The sequence below is a fragment of the Haemaphysalis longicornis genome, unplaced genomic scaffold, assembly GCF_048455015.1.
Source record: "Haemaphysalis longicornis isolate Haplotype H1 unplaced genomic scaffold, Haemaphysalis longicornis Haplotype H1 scaffold_3, whole genome shotgun sequence".
Classification (NCBI taxonomy): domain Eukaryota; kingdom Metazoa; phylum Arthropoda; class Arachnida; order Ixodida; family Ixodidae; genus Haemaphysalis; species Haemaphysalis longicornis.
The window spans coordinates 105,339,700-105,363,137 of record NW_027526335.1 but is presented as its reverse complement, the minus strand read 5'-3'; the positions used below and the strand labels follow the sequence as shown (position 1 = coordinate 105,363,137).

At 45.4% G+C, this 23,438-nt stretch overlaps 1 long non-coding RNA gene and 1 other non-coding gene across 2 annotated transcripts; both read right to left on the bottom strand.

Moving 5' to 3' along the window:
- Positions 1–7,776: 7,776 nt before the first annotated feature.
- On the bottom strand, positions 7,777–10,668 carry LOC144173366 (uncharacterized). The gene is made up of 4 exons (XR_013323234.1): positions 10,518–10,668; positions 9,395–9,476; positions 8,839–8,925; positions 7,777–8,172 (listed from the first exon to the last, which is right to left on the bottom strand). It is a non-coding gene; the product is annotated as an uncharacterized LOC144173366 (long non-coding RNA).
- A 6,819-nt stretch (positions 10,669–17,487) lies between these two features.
- Trnag-gcc (transfer RNA glycine (anticodon GCC)) lies at positions 17,488–17,558 on the bottom strand. The gene has a single exon. It is a non-coding gene; the product is annotated as a tRNA-Gly (tRNA).
- Between the last annotated feature and the right edge of the window lie 5,880 nt (positions 17,559–23,438).

Sequence of the window (23,438 nt, the reverse complement as noted above, 5' to 3'; positions counted from 1 at the left end):
CCGGAACGCTGAGCATAGAGATAGGCATGCGTACGCACCCCCAGCGCGATTTAATTTGTTTTATAAATATAATGGGGGACAATGTCAAGTTGCCAAAACGTGGCTGCAGCGAAGCGATAACGTGCAAGTCGCTTTTACCGTTTCCGTCGTTTTGGTGCGTCAGTGGTTCCGTTTTGGTGGGAGTGTCACGCCTGTTTCTTCGTCCGGGAAGGCGAGATAGACTTGGCTTTGAATGTTAGAAGCGGAACAAGTGTCGGCGCCGCCATGAAATGGAAGGACAGAATGTACACCCTCCCATATTTTTAATAATAGAGAGTTTTAGCAGTCCGTCCGTTCCGTCGTGTACGTAGTTAGCGTGTTGACCGGGACCCGTCTGGGCACTTGGGCATTGGTCGCGGTAGGGGGATTAGTACCGCGGGCTTTCCTTCGCCATGTCCGCTGCCTCCTCGCCCTTCTTCTTCACCTTTCTACGCGCGTAGGCGCCGACGGGTCCCGGTAAACCCGGTAAAAACGTAACCAACGAAACAGACGGACTGCTAAAACTCTCTAATATCACGGCAGCGGTGACCTATCCGCATGTCAGCGCCTTATCAAAGTGTCCACCGGCGAAGTAGGGGAGAGTACGCGCACGCGCAAAAACCCCTCTCTTTTTGTGATCATCGCCCGCTACGATGTTTCCTTGAGAGCGACATACGCCCTGCCATGGTATCGGCGTGACTTTGTTTACTAGAAACCGGAGTTATTTGAATGAAATGCGGATCTCCAATGTGCGTTCGATTTTTCTTTCGTATCACTTGCGCGACACGTGCATCGGCAATGTTTACACCCCTGAGCTCTGTCGAAACGGCCTCCACAAGTAAGAACAACAGGGGTGCGCTGCTTTAAGAGCAGCGTAGCAGACGACACTCATACAGCACATATATCTATGCGCATGCGCGTACTCTCGCCTATTTCGCCGGTGGACACCGTGATAAGGATCTGGAATTTTGAAATACATAGACGTTCGCGTAAAAACCCATGGTTCTACCCATTAGGCTACGGACGACAAAAAGCGGGGGTCTTTATGCAGTTCTCTAAACAACAGAACGAGTGTTCGAAGTGGACCAATAAATTGCGCTGCGTGCGTACAGTCGGGGACTTAATTTTGCAGACCACGCGAGCGCGTGGCAAAAGCCACCGATGCGCGCTCTGGAGGCCCGGCGCCTGTTGTCGAGACCGGCGCGGCGCGCATGCGCGTCCTGTTTTACTCGCAGGCACGCCGATTTTCTCGCTTCCTGCTGCCGTGCTGCAATGGTCACTCAAGCACCGCATAGCGACGCCTTTGTAGCACTAGTTTCTTCCCGGTGGCACATTTGGGGCCTAACGTGACGATTACGAGGGCTTTGGCGCAACTGCTCCTCGCGTCCTGATAAACACTTGCGCGTGATGTTTTCTTTGTTTGTTTTGTGCCTTATCGTTTATAGACAATGAGACTAGCGGCTTGCGAACGGCGTACCCGAATGAAGCGCGTACGAAGCACACTCTCGCTGTACGCGCTACCGACGACGAAATGCCAGCTATATGAATAGCGAACCTTTATTCACCTTGTTTATTGTGTAATTTGGCCACTGAACATATACTCCAGCTCGCTCTCCGCTGCCCATAAAGTAGGCCATTTGCAAGTTATGCAAAAGAAATTATTTCGGCGTTTTTGCTGCCTACTTTATTACTTAAAAATTATGGAAATACGTACTCACATAAATTGTCTGTTCGCTCTGCCCGTCGCATTCGTAAAAATGGCACCTCGGGCTCCCATTGAATGCCCTAAAATTAGTCGCTACTTTTCTCCGTAATATTAATCACTACTTAGGGCCTTCCGAATGTTTTTGTCACTATTGAGCGGGTGTTTAACTACTGAAAAACAATCAGCATGTCCTCCTGTTTCATTGTTGACCTTGTCCTTCCGCTCCTCTGGGCATCTGCAAGGTGGCCCTTTTCGGACGGAGGCGAAAAGCGAAAATGCTCAAGTGTGTTCAGAATTTGGGTGCATGTTACACATTCCCAGGTAATCAAAATTAATCGGGAGCTTTCAACTACGGCGCGCCTTATTGGCTGTGTAGCATCGGCGCGTTAAAACCTCGTAATCAATCAATGCAAGCCGACCTCGAAGAATTGCTCCGGCCTTGGAGCAATTCATCCCCGGAGGCATGAATTCCTCGGCTAACAGCATCTCTTGGGCTATTAGTAAGCCGGCAAATGTTCCTTTGAAAAACAGCTTCTCAAAAGTAGTGAATAATTTTACGGCATTCAATGGGAGACAGAGGTGCCATTTTTACGAATGCGACGGGCAGAGCGAACAGATAATTTGTGTGAGTACGTATTTCTATCATTTTTAAGTAATGAAGTAGGCAGCAAAAACGCCGAAATAATTTCTTTTATATAACTTGCAAATCGCCTACATTATGGGCAGCGGAGAGCGAGCTGGAATATATGTTCAGTGGCCAAATTACACAATACACAAGGTGAATAAAGGTTCGCTATTCATATAGCTGGCATTTCGTCGTCGGTAGCGCGTACCGCGAGACTGTGCTTCGTACGCGCTTCATTCGGGGACGCCGTTCGCAAGCAGCCAGTCTCATCGTCTATAAACGATAAAGCACAAAACAAACAAATAAGACATTACGCGCAAGTGTTTATCAGGATGCGAAGAGCAGTTGCGCCAAAGCCCTCGTAATCCTCACGTTAGGCCCCAAATGTGCCATCGGTAAGAAAGGAATGCTGCAAAGGCGTTGCTATGCGGTGCTTGAGTGACTATTGCAGCACCGCAGCAGGAAGCGAGAAAATCGGCGTGCCTGCGAGTAAAACAGGACGCGCATGCGCGCCGCGCCGGTCTCGACAACAGGCGCCGGGCCTCCAGAGCGCGCATCGGTGGTTTTTGCCACGCGCTCGCGTGGTCTGCAAAATTAAGTCCCCGACTGTACATGAAGCGGCGGGACTGTACCAACAGGGGAACAAAATCTCGCTTCCCAGCCACATGACGCGTCCCTTTTAATGGCGACGTGAGGGAGGCCCACACCATAGAGTTTCTTACAATATACACTAGAGAGCAATCTGGCGGTAGCGTGTATGCGGCTTACCTCAAGGCCGTGTGTGTCGTCATGGGCCGCCATTATATCATGTGCTCGACTTAGTTTCATCATTGGCTTGGATTGAAGCGTTTTAGTGACTGTATATCCGAACACAGGGCCACAAAAAAAAAAAGCGAATAATGTGTGCAATAATATAAGTGGAAAATAAAACAGGCTGTTTTAAAACTAAGGAAAAATAAATTAAAGCGTATTTTTACCGGAACGGTTGTGCCTGCTATTCTGCAAGCGCGAAGGTGGTAGTTACGAACAATGTTAACATTTGGGGGTGGGGGGGGGGGGGGACTCATTAGACAATCTTATTTCATTAATTTTGCCATTATTTAAAATAATAAGTCGTTTGAAGAGTTTGGAATGTTTTTTGATCATGCCTATGATAACGTCGCTTTCTTAGTGAACCGGTGCATCGACCTTCAAGGAACCCTGCAACACCTTCGATAAGCGCTTTCACTCTTTCCTTCGCGTCTGGAAGCACTGCGAAAGCTACAGGCATCGTCAGCACGGAGCGGCACTGCGTGATTTGCTCGTCGCACCAGATACGCCTTCCGTTTCTGCTTTCTTTTTGTGGCTATTTTTTTAAGTTGCTGTCGAAAAGCATTCATTGCTGCAACTGAAAAAAAAAAAAGAACGGCCAACAGCTGCTACATGGCCATGGCCTTAGTGATGTAATTGGAGCCCTCGAAGAATGTCAAGACCAGGGAAGAGAGAAAAATTTTTTGAGCGAGTTTACAAGTTATCTGATGGGCATATAGCAGCAATTTTTGGTTGAGGTACTTTGCGACCCTAAGTAGTGGGTGTGTTTTGTGACTACGTTCTGCAAGCATTTAAGATTTCAAAGTTATCTGATGGGCATATAGCAGCAATTTTTGGTTGAGGTACTTTGCGACCCTAAGTAGTGGGTGTGTTTTGTGACTACGTTCTGCAAGCATTTAAGATTTCAAGCAAAGTTGAAAAAAGTGTTGCAGGGTCCCTCTCAGCTACACTTAAGGAAAAAAAAAAGAAAACGGGGCGTTAAACAGTCGTTGATGGTAACAAGTTACGACGGATACAGGCACCCGTATCTATTGTATCTTCTCTTCGTCGAACTAAGTTTTGTTTCTTTTTTTGGCGGCTACAAATCTCGCGGCGCATATTACCCGATCAGTCATTCGTCCTTCGACTGCGGCATGAGCAACGTCAGGTGCGATCACGCGCTGCTTGCTGTTTCACCGAACACGGCTAACACAGAACAGGGAGGATTTCGGCTTCCTCGTAGCTCGTAGACGTGTTAATGGAGCCATGAAGAGCAAATACAACTTCGTGTAATTTGAAAGAACTAGGATTCAGTATCTCACTCAGCTCCATTACAGCCACAAAAGATGTTTTTTTTAACAAAAAAAAGCAAGAAGTATTTAAAAACTTTGCTCCACAGGGACGTCTTATGAGCAAGAATGACGTCATACGGGCCAACAATAAAACATAATTTTCAGTGCGTTAACTGCACGTTAGCATTCAAGTGATGCGGTAAAATGGAACTAAAGGCCCCATTAGAGACGTCCAGTCATGTGTCGTCGCGACAGGTCAGTTAGGCGGCCGCCAATCGCACAAACAAGGTTCCGTGACATCATAGAAAAGTTGCGGAAAATTGGCTAGGGGGTCGCGACTGCTTCACACGTTTTCTGTAAAATCTCCGTTATTTGTTCGAAGATTGCGATGATATTGGTATCATTGTTATCGGGACTAAGCAGTCTTCCTAATAAATCCAACTTGTATTTTGTCTTCATGGCTCCTTTAATGCATGGTGAAGAAAGCAAATCCCCCAAAACCGCTTAAAAATTCAACTGTCATGACAACATCAAGCCAAAAAGGGGGGGGGGGGGGTGTTCCCATAAACCCCCACGCCGACATGGATTACCAGGCGCAGTTTCACCTCTAGTATACTTACTAAGAAACTCTATGGCCCCAACCTCCTCCGCAGCCAGTAGACGCGTGAGGCTGGCGCACACGTACCCGCGTTCGCTGCCAACTGAAATATTGATGGGGGATTTCTGCCTGCATGCTGCCAAACGGAATTTTTGACAGGTTCTGGGCCACTGAGAAATACGGACGCCGCTCTTTTTACAGATGAGCGGTTGTTACTGGCGGTAAGTTCGCCGATGCAGGAACAAATACCAAGGCAATGCCGAGACTTCGTGAGCGCGTGTTTCGCGTCGACCACCCAAGTCCCCGGCTCGGGCACTGGCTTTAGGGAAAAAAATAAAACTCCAGTGCTGTCGTCAAGCGCTATCTCGCATGTAAAAAAAAAAAAAGAAAGAAACTAGCGATAATGCTAAAAATGAAAAGACACCCTACATGGGAGAGGTCACTGCGGCCGTCGAATTTTCGAGAAGCCACTACGGATAATTGGAGACATGGCTGCGAGGGGGCCACTCCATCCCGAGACGACTTGCAGATCCCGCCACCGCTGCCTCGAGTCGATGACGAAGAGCGGGTGGAAGCCTACAATGCTGGTGATGACTTTGCATCCACCAGTCACCGAGAATACGGTGACGACATCTTTGATGCATATGACGACAATTACTAGCGCCGCAACTATGCAAATACACAATGATACTGAAACCTAACTATGTGTCCACAAATGCTTACCTTCAACAGCTTCGCTATTCAAGTCATGCGCGTGAGTGCAAGCTTCCATGAATTTTTAGCCAACTCAGCAAAGCGATGCTTAACTTCGATGCATGTGACAACGATTGCTAGCACCGCAACTATAAAAATAAACAATGATACTGAAACTTAACTGAGTTTCTGGGTTTCTGAGAAAGCTGTTCCTCAACTGTATCTGAGAGAGTTTTTGAGAAAGCTGTATAGCTTTTCTTTGCACCTTTATGACTGCATTCAGGTGGATGTAAAACTTTCCTTCACTGAGACTTGACTATGCGTCCGACAGCTTCGACTTTCAAGTCTGGTGCGTGAGTGGAAGATTCCGTGAATTTTTAGCCAGCTGAGCAAAGTGATGCATAACTGATGATCAAGCATTAAAAATTGCGAAGCCATGCTACTTTATGAAGGTGGGTCGCCAGCGAGGGTGTGTACAGACGCCACAAGTCCCCGATTCCCAATGACACCTTTACAGAGGAGAGAAAACAATTCGACCAACTGTGTATGTATCTGCTGTGCAGACAAATAGCCGGATATTAATCTTCTTTATGTACTGGCAGCCACAAAATAAAGCGGAACAAGCTATAGTGGCACGCAAGAACTATCGGCGCGACACTTCCCAGCCCAGCACTTGTTGTCGAGGTACACTCTAAGCTGGGTAACCCTTAATAGAGGTATACATTTTCGAATTTTTGTAACCTATAATTTATAAGGTACAAATGTAACCTATATCTTCGTAACCTTTATATACGTATACACGTAAGGGTTACGCAGTTATGGGTTACTCTGCAGCTTTCAGCATGTATACCTTTATATAAGTTACATCTACCGCCGTCCAAGGCCACACAAATTGGAAGGTGTGATGTTGCGCGCCAGGCGCGCTTTCGCCGGTGCCGCTGTGGCGACACCCCGAAGGCGCCTTTCCCGCGTGGTGAACAAACATTGCGTTAGTGGAAGATATGTGCGACCATGCTGTCCATTGCGCCGTCTAAACTTTTGCGTCGGGTGTCTTTTCTTCGTCCCTTGAATAAACTGCCGGCCACACAGCTGGGGCTAAAAGAGAAGTTACTTTTATAATTCCTAAAACATCAGTGCCAAAAAGCTTGAAAATGTTCTCTTAATATAAATGCATTGCATTACCTGTTCGATAATTGTTACCCAGGTTGTCACCCAAAAATCTTCGTGAGTATTGGCAACGCTTAAGTCTTATAAACAGGCATAACTAAATTTGATGTTTGCATCAGCTTTGTGCCGTTTAAGAAACCAGTATCAAACATGCATGATAGGTATTTTGCTAAATTGAGCTTTAGTTAAACAACATTAGGCTTTAGTGAAACCAAGCTTGAGTGGAAACATGCACTTGATAGCATACTTCAAAAGGACGCCAAAGTTATGATAACATAGCCTTAAGCCAAAAATTATTGTCTGACAACCAAGGCCATGATTATAAAATTAGAATTGCAGTACATGCACACATATTTGCGCATTTAACAGGAGCACATTTCCAGAAGTTTGGCATCGGTAGTTTTGAACATTCACATTTATTATTATGAAACACCTGTGGGCTATTTATTAAAAAGCAAAGCTGCGAACCACCCCAACGTTATTATCGTTCCTTAATGAGTATTATATGAGTGCGGATTCCTGGGCGAATTGGTGTTTCCTATATTGCTTTAGACTTCCAGGTAAAAATCGGTTTATTCATATATCCTTATTAAACCTATTTAATAAATGTTGCGTGAACAGCTTCACAAACATGGCCAAATATACAAATTCTTTACCTCAATATTTGCATGGATGTATGCAAAGCATTCCGAATTGTTTGGATACTGTCATTGAACAATTTCAGACGAATTCGAGTTTGGGGCTAAATTTATAAGATGGTTCTCAGGGGTGCACTTTCCCAGTACAGCGTTGTTGTCGTGGTTCCCCACAGAAAAAACGCAGAATGTGGTAAAGTAGAAAGAATATTTATTACAAATTCACTTTTTCATACAAAGCAGTGTTTATGGCTATGTTCTCTACATTCTCCGTTTCACTCAGTCTAATATTACACTTGGAATTCACTCGTCTTTACGAATCCATCTTTACACTTCCCTCTTAGGTTCCTCTTTACAGTTCCACCTGAGTTGTGATTCCCACGCCAAGTTATCGTTTTTTATGCAGCACTAACAAGTTTCTAGGCCGATTACAATCTGTGGTTTGGACAAACTTTAAATGGTATCTATAGTTTCCTGCATGAAAAAAAGGCACTTGGAAAAATTCAGAGATAAGCTTCGCAATTTACGTAGTACACTAGCAGGCACAAAATCAGAGCACGTGAAGATTTCCCTGCTTGTTCCCTGCTGCCGCAGATGGAGGTATATATGTGAGGGGCCGTCACTTGGATTTCCCCACCTTGAAGAGCCATCTACAGAAAATGTCAGAAAAAGAACAAAATCCAGTGCAACCATAAGCCCCTGACACCAAACCACAGGCATGTTAAGTACGAAAAATATATTGCACGGAAATGAAGACGGACACCAGAGAATGAAATGCAAGGCCACACCAGAGGAGTGATTTTCGGCCTTTCCTAATAATTTCACATCATTTCAGTAATTGTTACACAGAGTAATTTGGCCGCATTGTTCAGAACAACGCGAAGCCACTATAGTCATACCGGCCAACCTTCCCGAATTTTAATCGTGCCGTGTTCCAGTTTATCTCGCGAAATGTTTCTGCATGCTCACCCAGAACAGGCAGAAACTTTGGGCTACGAGATAAACTGACATACATTTGCAAAAGAGAAAACAAAAACGTTTCCGCGCCTTCATGTGGAATCACTCGTACACGCAACAGAGCGAACGTAGCACTTAACCCAGGAAACGTGCTTTCACGATGCTGACGCCACCTGCGTCACATTTTTGGCTGTACTTAAACATCCCCGTCCGCCTCCCCCCCCCCCCCCCCCCCTTGTACTGGCAGTTTCATTTTGAACAAGGATCCCACGTGGAAGCCGAAACGTTTTTATTTAAGTAAAGTGTTCTTATCGGTGGTTTCTTCCTCGGCTATCAGTAAAAAGGAATCGCCAACTTACATTTTTTCTTCGTCCAGATGTGTTGTGGGAGAGGATACATCTAGAACTTGCACCGATCTTCAAGTGGCATTCCCAGGAGGTCTGTACCTGTAATGACTCGAAGGGTTATTTGGGTTAAAATGTAATAGGCTTTAGAGCTGGGCAGGTGGTATACATTCATAATGAAAGAACACCTCAAACTTGACAAGACGAAGAAAAGAACACAGCAGAAGCACTCACTAACAACTGGAGATTTCTTACAGAGCTATTTTAGAAAAAGAGTTCTTGTTGGCTCTGCAAAACCACGCATCCTATAGAATAGCTAGAGTTGCTGAAAAACTACAAAGCTCCATGCTGAGGAAATCGTTATGTGAATTCATAACGTTCATGTAGTAACGAACTGATAGAAAGAGTCACTAAACATGAGGCAAAATAAGATAGGAAATATAACATCATAACACTTGAAGAAAGGCCTCGCATTTTTACAAGTGAATCATATTTTTGTCTGTGCAGGCCTGGGTGCCATCTTTACAAAGAATATTTGAATGAATATGTTTTAGTTTTTGCATTTTCATACCGTTGTTTCCGCTGAAATCAGACTTCATTTCAACTTGTGTCATACGCAAGGGAGTCCTGGTTGTCAGCTCAAGGAACACTGCCTGCAAGAAAAAACAGTAGTGCTGATAAGTCATAGCATAGGTAGCCAGATGCAACCACACTTTTTGAACAGCCAGGATCCGATGAGGGTGCAGAACCCATTTTTACACCTGCACCTGTCTCTGTGTAATTCGTCACAATTTCTGTATCATCAAAAAACAACAATCAAGCAGCCTGCATGCTGGCTCATACATACCACCATTCTGAAAAGTCGCTTTACTGCACTACACTAGGATCACGCGAGACAATCATTTGCCCTGCAATACCACGCGAATAAATAAACGACTGATTTGTGCGAATGAGAATAATAAAACACTTAACATGGTGGAAATGGCCCACTGTCTCAAAATAACTAACACAAAATTTACCCACTCAAGGAAAAGAATGAAAAAAATGAGGTGTGTTGTACATACGAAAACTTTTTATTGTGCCGTAGGGCAAACTTTCACAAAAAAGAGGCTTGTGCTGGACAAAAGTGAGTTTAGAAATTTCGGGCAGCATTTAGTGGGCTACTTTTCAGCAGCACACACCTTGTGTTTATCCGGATATATTACTACAAGACCAATAAAATGAACACCATTCCGAATATATGCAGCGAGAAAAATGAACATTTTCCGACGACTGAAACAAAATGATAATACCCAGAGAATAGCGCGATAATATAAAACCTTAATGGGAAAAAAATCAATTATTCAAACAGAGCTACCTGGCAATTACATGGTCCAATAACTCGTCAAGTGCGCCCGATGCAGCGAAGAGCGTAAACAAAACGCTCAACACATGACGAAGACGCGCAAACAGAGCAGAAAGCAGGTCACGGACGCCGTTATCTGTGCTTTCACGATCGTCCGCTCTAGTCTGAAGCAACGAACGCAAGCCCGTGATTTCATTCAATTTCCGTCGCGCACAACAGAAAACGTCCAGCGAAGCAACCAGTCAGGTAACGAAAATCCCTCTCGAATGCTGCAATTTCAAATTGAAAAGCCCCCAGCGAAAAGATACATCCAATGAAAACACCGAAACCGTCACGGGAATATACTCACCGAGTTCGCTTTCACTGGCGCCGGGGCATTGGTCCAACATGCGAACTTGATGCTGGTCGTAGAAGAACGGGCCGTGAAGCGCTGCCAGTCACAAATGGGCTCGCCGCAGCCTCCGCGACTTACGCCGACAAATAAGTCTTGTTACAGCAATCCTCGCTTCATCGTATACGGGTATCACAGCGGTTAAAAGGCTCGAGTGGCGCGAAAACGCGGCCACCGGGCCTGCCGGCGCCGCCATTTCTCTATAACCCGTCATGCAACGGAGAAATCAACGACCGCCGGGAGAGAAGGCGCGACGAGCATCTCTTAGAGGTTACAGGGCGTTTTATAGGTTACGACGTAGAGGTTACATGTCAGATTTTGTTGATGTAACCTATAAATCATTATTGTAACCTATAAATCGCTTTTAACCTCACGCTTGTAACCCTTAGAACGGACTGGGATAAAGAAAACATCAAAATGAATCCATTGTAACCTTTATTTTATAGGTTACTTCCGTTTAGAAGTTACATTATGGGTTACCCGGATTAGAGTGTAGCTGAGGGCGCATGCCGCGGTCGTCCGATAGTCAGCGGATATCAGTTTTCTGGAATTCGGCCGAAGCGCTTCGTTTGTTTCAAAAGTAGCTCTCGGCGGCACGCTTGGTGGCAGCGTGCGGCATTCGCTGGAGCTGCAGAAACGTGCAGCTCCAAAGTATGTTCGTCAGAAACTCGTTTAATTTGTAATCAATCTCTGCAAAGTACCTCGCACGTAACGCCATTCATCTGCACAAAAATTCAGAATTGGGGTAAGTAATGTGGTGATGCAAAGCATCTCGGAGTTGGTGATGCAAAGCATCCCGGCCGCGGCGGCCGCTTTTCTGATAGAGGCGAAAAGCAAAAACGCCCGTGTGTACGAGATTTCGGCGCACGTTAAGATCCCCAGGTGGTCAAAATTATTCCGGAGCCCTCCACTACGGCGCGCCTCATCACCTGCGTTGCGTCGGCGCGTTAAACCCTACAATCAATCAATCAATGATGACCTCCTAGTAACCTAAAGGTGCGGAATGATGTGCGGGATCAGGATAACGTCCGTAAGAGTCAGTGGCGGTTATCTCGCTCTTTACAAATGCGGGCAAGGGACGAGGGGCGGCATGATTATAATGAAAAGGAGGCAGTGTTGAGCAATGCTAAAAAATTGAAAGGAATTATCATAAGCCTTCAAAATGACTACTGCGCAGAAACGCGGAGAAAAAAGAAATTGCTCTGGGACAGTGCGAAGCAAGATAATGATATGGACAGGAAGGTATCGCTCGTACATGATAAGATTCCCATTGACAAACAACTGTATTATTGGAACGACACTTTTAACTCGCGCCAGGCAATGTCGAAGACGAACACGCGAACCTCAACAACGACTAAAGAAGCGTGAGCTGCGTCTGCTCGTGTTTAACGCCGGAAGCATTGTCAATAAAGTAGAAAAATTGGAAACACTTATTTTTTCAGATGATCCTCTAATATATGCTATAACTGATACTTGACCTCATGATGAAATTGGTTGCACCGCCGGGCTACAGGTTGTACAGACGCGATAGGGGTTCCCGTGGGGGTGGCGTTGCGGTGGAAACATAGGAAAATATTGAAGTTACAGTTGCTCAGCAAGTATGTGATTATGAAAGTCTACTTCTAAGGGTGTCACCACTAGGTGACACGTTTTTTTACTGTGCTGTTTACCGACCTCCGAATGCAGATGACTTGATTTTGATTAAGCTATATGATGACCTGCTAAAATTCCGGGACAAAAACCTAGTTATAGCTGGAGATTTTAACTGGTCATCTATTGATTGGAATAACATGCAGCATAGGTACTCTGCACTGGCTGACGCTCTAATTGATATAATGCTTACTTTTAATCTTATCTTGACCAGATTGTGAGAGATCACACCCGCAGGAATGCAATTCTGAATCCCCTAATTATTTCTGAAAAATTCAGCTCGGGGATAGTACCGATTGAACCCAGAATTTCTGACCATAACCTAACATATTTTTGCTGGACTAGATATACCGAGATGCATAAGGAAAAAATTCCTACAGCTATGACATAGCGGTAATCGATTTTTTAGACGAGCATCTTGTCGTTAGCACCAATAACGTGGAAAGTTTGTGGCAACAGTTCTATTCTGCAGTTAAGTTCTGCATTCAACATTCCATGCCATCGAAGAGACTGCAAAAGCACCGTACAAACCCCTGGAATAGTGGGGAGATAATACAAACCACGAGAAAACTTAAGCGCTTGAAAAAGACGCCTAAAACATTCACTCCATGGTTTATGGAACTAAAGCATGATTTTAAAAGTTATGTAAAACAAGCAAGAAGCAAATGTCTTAGCAACAATATTACCGACTTCATTAAAAATGACCCTAGACAGTTCTGGCGCTGCCTCAAAGCAAAAAAGGGATTAAGAAAGTCAAAGTTGATGATAAAATTCTGGATGACCCAACTTATATAGCAGAGACGTTTAATCAGGACTTCCAATCTGTTTATTCAATACATGACGAACATAACCTGCCGGATGTATCTCCGGTATTAGAAAATAAGTTTGATATAACTAGTGAGGGAGTACTGGCCATGCTATTCAAGCTAGATGGTAAGAAGACCGCTGGTCCCGACGGACTGCCAAATGCATTTTTAAGGCGTTACGCTCAACAAATCTCAATTTTTTTACCACAATATTTACTTTTAATTAACTCCTGGTGACGTACGAGCTGACTGGCGTATAGTCCGTGTGGCGCGTGTCCATAAAGCCGGTGACCGGCTATTTCCTAAAAGTTACCGTCCTGTTTCTGTTACTCATAGTTGTTCCAAGCTTTTGTACACATAGTCGTGAGTTCTATTCAGGAATTGGTTTTTAAAAACAATATTTTGTCTCCCCATGAGCACGGCTTTCAAAAGGGCCTATCTACAACCACACAGCTTATTTCGACGGTACAGGAGATATTGAGTGTACTTGACCAGTTCCGTCAAATTGACGTTCTGTTTTTAGACTCGTCGAAAACCTTCGATGGAGTGCCTCATAAAAAAACTTTTGTGTAAACTAGAGTGTATAGGGTTACCTTTATTCAGCAGATTGCTTCATACCGACCCGATTGAAAGCAGTTTGTGGGAATTGCTCATTTTTTGTTTTGTACAATGTCTGTTACCTCGGGCGTTCCACAGGGCCGTGTTTTAGGCCCGCTACTGTTTCTTCTTTATGTGAATAATTTGGTGGATGTAGCACCTCACGATGTATCCATAAGAATGTTTTGATGATAGTGCGGTTTTTAAGAAAATATTCACAAATGATCATTTCTTGTTACATGAAACTCTTTTGGCAATTGATGATTGGTGTATGCGTTGGGGTACGGCGCTGATTTAGGAGAAAACTGTACTTTTACGTGTCACAAAGAAAAAAATGTACTAGTTCTTTTTCTAATATACCAGCCTGTATTAGAAGTTTCTAAACATAAGTACTTAAGCGTGGCTCTGTATAATGAGCTTACCTGGACAGAGCATATAATGGATATTTCTTCTTCAGCCCTTCCGAAGCTTTGGTTCCTTTAAAGAAAACTTAAATATACTCCAGTGAGTGCCAAAATGTTAGCTTACAATACATGTGTTCGGTCAAAAGTAGAGTATGCCGCTGAAGTGGGGGATCCACATTATGAGGAGGGTGTTATGCAGCTCGAAAGAGTTCAAAGAAAGGCAATAAGGTTAATCTTTGGTAGATATAGAGGGCACGATTCGCCATCCTAATTGATGCAGAAGTACGGTATACCGACTCTCCAGGCCTGCCGGAAAATGAGTCGTCTTGGGTTTCTTCACAACTGTCTTGCAGGGAAAATTAAGATAATACTTTCTAAGTGCAGAAAACTTTCAACTATTAGGACTACTAGACATAGCCATGAATACTCTTTATCACCTTTTTTTCGCTAGAACCGACGCTCACAAGTGCACTTCTCCCCCCTCCCCCCCCCCTCCCCCCTTCTAACAGTGTCCGAATGGAATTCTTTGCCCCGAAATATTTTTGAATCTGCCGATTTTATGATTTCGCGTATCACATCGTGAAATTAGATGGTTAATGATTGCTATGGTTTTCGTGTTCTTTTGATTATTTTTGTTGTTGATCTTCCTTGTATTGTATGTAGCTTGTATAGCCCCTCCTGCCAGGGCCAAAATTGCTGGCCTACAGTATTGTTAAATAAATAAATAAAATACGTAAAAATGGTCTTCCTCTTGTACCGTGTGACCTACTCCACACAGCGTGGGTTGAGTGAGTGAGTGAGTGAGTGAGTGAGTGAGTGAGTGAGTGAGTGAGTGAGTGAGTGAGTGAGTGAGTGAGTGAGTGAGTGAGTGAGTGAGTGAGTGAGTGAGTGAGTGAGTGAGTGAGTGAGTGAGTGAGTGAGTGAGTGAGTGAGTGTTTACGAACACACTTGTGGTTATTGTTTTCTGAGATTAACAGCGCGAAAGAACGGGACAACAGAGGAGTAGACTAACACAGCGCTGACTAACAACTGAAGTTTTATTATCGCTGGACCGCCTTCAATCCGTGGTACATTGTTTTCTGTCCTCTTACCAAAGTCGTGGAGAGCAGTTAACCACGAATTGTACTGAATTGTACTCGGTGTCTGAATTGTACTGAATTGTACTCAGTGTCCAGTACTGCTGCAGCGAAGCATTGCGAAGCAAAAGTTTCACAAAGCTTGCAAAGAATTCACGCATTGTTCAATATGCTTGCAGCTGCATACGAAACAATGCACAATGCTCCACCATAGCAGCAGCAATACAAACGGTTTGCCGGGTTGCTAGTGAAGCAGGTAAAAAGACAAACAAAACAACCGCGCCCAAAGTTCGGCTCACGGCAGCTTATTTGAAATCTCTAAAGTGTTCGGTTACTGAATGTTTCTGCTAAAAATAGAGCATTTATGTACTGGATTCAAGGGTTACGACCGCCTTAAAATAGCATAATGTTATCTAGCCTCACGTCACGGCACGACACTTTTTTCTCACACCGAGCCACGTGCAAAGAATAAAGGCAGGCACCCGTTGCGGCATGACATCTGCATGGTGCCGTCTCTGTCATGACTGGCATGTGATCTACAGGATTACATGTCTGCCGCAGTATAAACACCCGAAGAATAGTAGCTAATTGGGGAACGTATTGCAAACGCTGTTTACAAATGCTTCTTTTTGTCGGGTTATACCGCTTCAGGGTAGCATTGTGGTCCAGCCAACGGTGTACGAAGCTTATTCAAAATGAAAGTTAATTTTTCTAAAAATTTGGGAAGTTATACCTCTGCGCTACTGCGCTCTCGTTTTAGATGTGGTGTGTGCTTGAAAGTTGCCCGCTCCATGAAAAAGTATCGTAGACAGGTCTTAGAGGTTTGTTTCAATGGTATATCCACCCTAAGAATCCCGCCTTTCCACATTTCGTACGCATTTTACTGAAGCTAGAAGTAACAACCAAACAGCAAAAAAAGTAGTCTCTTATTCCTCAAAAAATTGGCGCGTAGGCCATCGGTCCACGCCACCGCATCCCAGCACGAGCCCTTGACGTCTAATCATGACACTGAGAACGGCTTCTACCATCCTAACGAATCAGCGCGCTCCGTTACATCCACACATCGTCGTTCCGCTATTGTACACCGTCATTTCCCGCTCTTACGCAGGGGCAGAACACCGTCACACAACAATAAACAACCTGCGCACCAACAAAGGAGGGCGATAGTCCTCACAATGTCGTTGTCCTTCCTTTTGATGTAATTGATTGATTGATTGTAGGGTTTAACGCGCCGACGCAACGCAGGCGATGAGGCGCGCCGTAGTGGAGGGCTCCAGATTAATTTTGACCACCTGGGGATCTTTAACGTGCACCCAAATCTCGTGCACACGGGCGTTTTTGCTTTTCGCCTCCATCAGGAAAGCGGCCGCCGCAGTCGGGAATCGAACCCGCGACCTCGTGCTCAGCAGCGCAACGCATTAGCCACTGAGCCACCGCGGCGGGTGTCCTTTTGATGTAGCATATGCACTGGGTGTCAAGAAGTTTAGTCCTCACGGCGAATTTCCACAACCGACGTTGAAGAGCCACGACCGCCGATAGCTGTTTCGCCTCTACCGCACAGGGTCTTCTTATCACGTCTTGCCCGCCCCGAGCTCTCATGCCGACTGTGTACGTGTGGCGCCTTCAGAGTCGGGCGCGCGCCGCCTTTCTTGGAGCAGTGCCGACAACATCCTCTTCCGCTCTGATCACCTTGCGCGCGACGCTCCGCCGCCTTCTAAACTGCAGTCCAGCTGCCGATTCAAGGCCTGTGTGGAAGGCGAGTTTGTGTCTGCTTCGTAGGGGTCACTGCTCGTCGCTTTGGCCCCTAGAGTTGAAGTGCAGTTAATGCTGAAAGTTGCATCACCCACAACGATCGCCAAGTGCGATCGTCCAATGTTCTGCATTTTCCGCCTATTTTGTTTTCGCTGGTAATATGTATTCGATTGTGGAACAATCTTTGTTAGCTGCTTGCACTCTCCTTCACCTGTACTGGGGCAGTTGGTTAGCAATCATTTTGATACCCGCTGATTTTATTGTGAACGGCAAAGGGATTAATGGTCGCGCGAAAAATTCTTCATATTAAAAATTTCTTTCGGTAATATTCATGCAGAATCCGTGCGACATGAGCACAGCAAGAAATTTTTTGACTAAAGGAAGTAACATATTTCGCAGCCTTCCTTAGAGAAAGGGTGCACCCTGCTGTTTGTTTTTCGAAATTGGCTGAAGGAAGACAGGTAGATGGGTAGTATGCACAATGAGGGACCACGTGCCTCTGCGACACTGGCAATTCGACCAGCATATACACCGACGTTGACAACCCGGTGCGTCTTGAATGCCTTTCGCGGATCAATTGGTGGCGGTGTGTAGTTTGAAAAGACGGAATGGAAGGGGGAGCAACATAAAAAAAAAAAAAACATGCGTCGGCCGGGAATCGAACCCGGGCCACCCGCGTGGCAGGCGAGTATTCTACCACTGAACCACCGACGCTTTTTTTTTTTTTTCTTTATTGCCTTCTTTGACAGGATGACAAAACAAAGACACACGTAACTGATAATCTGTACACTCAATACTCAATACAAATACTAGAACTGCGGCCCTTCTTGGGCAAGCGGGGTGATTTCAATATTCTTTCATTACCAGCAATGCTTCAATTGTGGGTAGCCACTCGGGTTTAGAGGGCTGAAGTTTCATTATCTGCACGAAAGAACCTATTGAATCTTTGAAGTAGTGTCTGATGAGCCTGGCATCTGGGTCGGAGTAGCGTACCGCCATCCTGTTCCTCCAGATGCTATGTAGTCCATACAGCATAATTGTGTCAAGCGGAACACCATCCTCATTTTCAACGTTCAAAAACCTAATACCGTAAGCATCAACAGGCAAATCTTTTTTGAGTGTTCGCTGTAGGATGTCCCAAAAGAACACCGCTCCCCAACAGTCCAAGAACACGTGCTCAATTGTTTCTGGCTTTCGACACAGAAAACACTGCACACCCCATGGCACAAACCATCCCTTTTCCTCCATCCAGGTCTTTACTTCCAATGTTCCAGTATGGAGTTTAAAAAAGCAAGATTTCACTCCAAGTACGGACACAAGGCGAACGCACAACCACTTTTGTAGCTCCCGTTATAGTATCTAATCTAGGTCACTGCTTCCTTGCCAGTGTCGTAAGCATGCTCTGCTCCGCTGCATCCAACTTGCGATATTTCAAATTGGCAGCAGGCCAGAAGGCATTAAGATGACCGCCGGTTAAGTTGAGCATGACAGAGGAGATTAAATGCTCGCGCAAACAATTCCTGCTATTCAAAACCGTTTTCTGGAATAGTCGCACAACCTCCGTATCACAGCTTTCTGAGTAGGAAGCTCCTTGGAAAGGATTCAGCTGCAATGTTTTGCGCTTGGCTAGTGGTTGTCATTTAGCATATATCGTCAAAGGGAGCTGTGTCACTGAAACGTGACCTACATTTAGAAACGCATTGCTAAACCGGCTTGATATTTCCTTGTGAATGAGAACTGTCGGCGTCGGTGGTTCGGCTCGACCGAGCATATGTATCACTGGAACTTGTACCAGAATGTAGAGATAACAACGTGCAACCGGTAGCTTTCAGTGACCATTGCATGGTTACTTTCACCATAGGGAGCAAGAAAACGCAACAAAAGAAATTTAGGTGGGAGCAATGGAAATTCAATTCGAACCTACTACGGGATGACGTCTTTGTAAACTACGTCCAGAGTGAATTGAAAGAAGGAAATAGAGGAGAAAAATATGGAGTTAAATAGGAGCAATTCAAGCAAAAAGTTAAAATGAAAGCGCTAGAACGAGCAACACCACTATTTATTTATTTATTTATTTATTTATTAACATACTGCTAGCCTGATTGCCAGGCTTTAAGCAGGAGTGGGGGAAAGTGGTACAAGAATATTCACCAAAATAACAGTGAGGAGAAGGACAGGTCGCGTGATTATACAACAGACAATACTATACAATATCGACATAGTTTACACGCACACACATACACACTTGTATGCGCGGAAGAGCTAGTTACAAGCCATGATTATGACAAACTTATGGAAGCAATGTAATAGGTAAGATTACAACGTACTCGTTGGAAACTAAAACAACAGAGAAACAGACCGCAACATTTTCACCGCAATATAAACTGGAAAAACAGTTATGGCAGTTCATTTAGGAACGCAGGTACAGAGTTGGAGTCAACCGTGTTAAACGGTAAAGTATTCCAATCAGCTGCTGTGCGGGGGAAAAAGGACTGTTTGAAGGCATCTGTACGACATGAAAATTCCTTGACCTTTTTTGAGTGGTATGACCGGGTTGAGCGCGGTTGGATCCGCGCTCAACCCGGTCATACCATTCCTCTCCTTTTCAACCCGTTCCTCTCCTTTTCATACTGAAGCATGAAAAGGAGAGGAACGAAAAGATATTGCGAAATAATTTACAGACGCTCGTAGAACAGGAGTGTACGCAGCATGGTGCATTTAAAGAAGACATATGTTCGATCAAGAAAAAACTGGAAGCGATAGACACTGAGCGATACCGTGGAGCGCTCGTACGATCCAGAGCCGAGCAGATAATCGCAGGAGAGCAGCCAACAAAGCGTGCGTTAGGGATGGAAAGAAGTCAGGCACGCCGAACGAAATGATATAAGGGAGATACAGTACAAAGAAACGTACGTCACAGATACCGCAGACATTGAGCAGGCGTTCTATGAATATTACAGTTGCCTTTTCGCTCAAAGTACAGTCAACAAAGGGAAGTTCCAAAACGAGTTCCTTCCGTTATTACCAGTACTAGATGGCGATACCAAAGAGTTATTAGAACAGCCAATCACAGTTAATGAGGTAGAAAAAAAATCGCGCCAATCCACCCCGTGAATGTGGTTGGAAAGCAAAGCTGTAAACGGCACCCATAACGATTACCCATGCGACGTCACTTAAATTCACTCACATCGCTCTACAAATAGCAAAACCAGAGAGAAGTGAAATGCACTTAACCACACCATTTATTACTTCAAAGAGACATTCTTGTTAAGGTTAAATCAATGCATGAAGCATGAACGGTGTTTGGTTGAGTTGTATTGGTGTAGCACAAGAGTGGAAACTTTTTTTATAAAATTAAAGTAAGCTCCAACCCGGTGTTAGACGATCTGTCTTCTCCGTCTCTGCGCCGCGGACGGAGGCGATGAGATTTGCGGCAGAGAAGGAGCAGGGGGAAGAAATACTTCTGTTCAGATTTCTGAACGGCCCAGAGTGCAGCCCTGGGGAGTGATTCCTTCTTCCGTGGGGCCCATATGCAGTCCGCGCGCCTGTGTTCTGTCCACCCACTGAAGCTGGGTAGGTAAAGAGGGCCTGGAGAGCAGCATCTCCCATTGCTCTGGTTGGGTAGTTGACGGAAAGAGAGGAGGGTGCTCAAGGCTAAAGCCGCACACCCCGATTACGGGGCGGAGTGTTCCTACTTCTGAGCAAAATTTACATTCAGCGTCGTAGCGATTCGGATGCGTTAAGTGAAGACGCGTTGGCTGTGGGAAGGAGCCCGGATTGTATAAGCCGTAGGGTAGTTTGTTGTTCTCTGGAAAGGTCAGGGTAAGGCGAAGGTACGGTCTGTCTCAGAATGCGATAATGCTGGGTTATCTCCCTGAACGTGACAAGCGGGTGACTGACCTCGTGCAGCTCCATAGCATGGGAGGTAAAAGCACAGGCTTGTTGGGTGGGCGTATTTGTTGTCCTCCTTTGAAGTGTGAGGGGGGTGTCCAGATGAGCTGAATGAAACCGTTTGGGGAGTGGTTTTTTAGCACGCGCAGTGCAGGTCAGGACACCCAACCCTACTGGTAATTCCAGTAGGTTTGCTGGGAATCAATGACTACCCTCCGAACCCCTGGTTGAGCGAGAGCCAAGGTGATGGCTGCCTCTTCTGCTGGCGTCATTTCTTGGGTCCTAAGAGAGGTACACGCAAGGAGGTTGGTTCTGAAGGTAGCCACGATAATGGCGTATCGCTGCCCTCGATGTTTGGAGGCGTCTGTGTAGATAACTGCATGATTCCCATCGAGGGTGGTGTTTAGCGCTTGAGCCCGTGCTTTTCGGTGACCCTCGTCATGTGAGGGGTTCATATTTCTAAGCAAAGGGAGCATCTTTAGTTTTACTTGCCAAGAGTCTGGGAGTACGTCAAGCGGAGTGACATTCTGGGCTGCCCAGCCAATCTGGTGAAGCATGCGGTTACCCATCGCAGTTCTGAGTCGGACCTTATGGTTAGAAAGATGGCCTTATATCAGCTCTTCCACGGTGTTGTGGAGCCCCGTGCTAAGCAGCCTCTGTGTGGACGCACTCATAAGAAGACCAATGGCCTGCTCGACCGCCTTTCTAATCATTATATAAAGCGTCTCTATGTCTTCCTTGTCTAGAAGAAGACAGGGGGTTGACGTAAGTAACTCTCGAGAGGACAAAAGCTTCAATTAATCGAAAGGTACCGGATTCCTTTAGGCCTCGCTTCTTGGTGGCAACTCGCCTGATCATGTGTATGATTTGATTAATGCTGTTTTTGAGGCGCTGCAAGGAGACGTCACTCCTGATGTTAGCCTCGAGATGTAGGCCCGGCTAGGATCTTGATGCTGGGGCTTGGAGTGATGGCCTGGCCATCAAGGATTATTTGAGTGTATTCCTTGGTTTGGCGTGAGGGCGGATGACAAGGAGCTGTGATTGTTTACGTGAACACTGGATGCCACAGGCTTTAGCACATTGGCGTAGTAGAAGTGAGATGTCATGCATTGGTGTGAGCTTCCTTTAATTTTTGTAACTCTTAGCACATGAGTAAGGTGCGCACAGGGCCGCTAGATGGGCGTGACTGGTCGTGTGACGCTTTCACGTGGCATTCAGCGAGAACGCAGGGGGTAAACCCGTAGATGTGCTTGGTTAGTACACCACCTGTCTTCCCAGTCTTCGTATGGGCTCGTAGCTAAATCGGTAAGACAACGGGCTCTCGCTTTGTTAGTCTATTAGTTCCAGGTTCGATTCCCGGCGTTGCCAGTAAATTCTTTTATTTGTTAGCTGGAGTTTTCTGGTGACACCAACGGTCGCGAAAGAACCCTTGGGGGTAGAGGTAAAAAGCTTTGCTTTAAAAGCCATAGAGGACCTCAATCCCGGTAGGTCGCCCGGCCCAGACGGGTTAACAGCGGCGTTTTATAAGAAATGGAAGAATGAGGTTTCTCCGGTTTTGTCAAACGTTTTTAACGAGGCTGAACAGCTTAAGACCCTCCCACCATCTTTCTCAAACTCTCACACCGTACTTATCCCTAAAACAGAAGATACTAACAAGCTTAAATAGGTCACATGTTATCGTCCCATATGCCTAGCAAATGTGGACTATAAAATTTTTATGAAAATACTGGCAAGAAGGCTGCAGATAGTTATGACAGACTTGGTAGGGCCCCACCAAACATGTGGCATAAAAGGAAGAACCATATTTTCCAACACGCATAAGGCGCAAAGTGTCCTAGAGGGTTGCGATGCCACAGGAGGGGGTGTTGCTATGATCCAGTTGGATTTAGAAAAAGCGTTCGATCGTGTACCACATGACCTTCTGTTGCTCGTACTGGAATATATAAATGTAGGTTCCGTGATCCTTGAAGGGGTTAGAATGGCCTACAGTAATTGTACTACACGCTTGATTGTAAACAAGCACGTTGGCAAACGAATACGAGTTGAACGATCTGTGCGGCAGGGGTGTCCCTTAAGCCCGCTTTTGTTCTGTATATATATTGAGTCTTTTTGTTTGAGTATAATCAGGAGTAATCACATTCAAGGTTTTCGCCTTCACGCCGCGGAAGTCAAGCTATTGGCTTACGCTGACGATGTGGCCGTCTTCTGTACAAATTACGAAAGTGTACTTGAGGTTGCACAAGTCGTTAAAAGCTTCTGTGAAGCTAGCGGCAGCTCGGTTAACTGGGACAAATTTTTAGGGTTTTGGCATGGCAACTGGCCTGCAACTCCATGCATATTTGCAAACATGCAATGGGTAACCAGCCCTGTTAAACACTTGGGAGTGCCGTTGTTATATTATCAGGACAGCCAGCCGTATTGGCGAGAGCAAGCCGCTATGCTTCGCGAAAAGGCTGACAAGTGGAAAGGGTGGGGACTGTCTGTGTTCGCACGTGCCACTGTTTGCAATTTATTTCTTGTAAGCAAGCTTTGGTATGTGCTTCAAGTGTTGCACTGTTCGCGAGTGAATGTGCAGAAGTTACATCGGGTTCTTGCAGTGTTCGTTTGTGGTTCAACTTGGGAAAGAACTAGCAGAACAAACCTTTTTAGGCGGGTCCGCGAGGGCGGTCTTGGATTAACCCACCTGTTTTTGAGGCAAGTTCT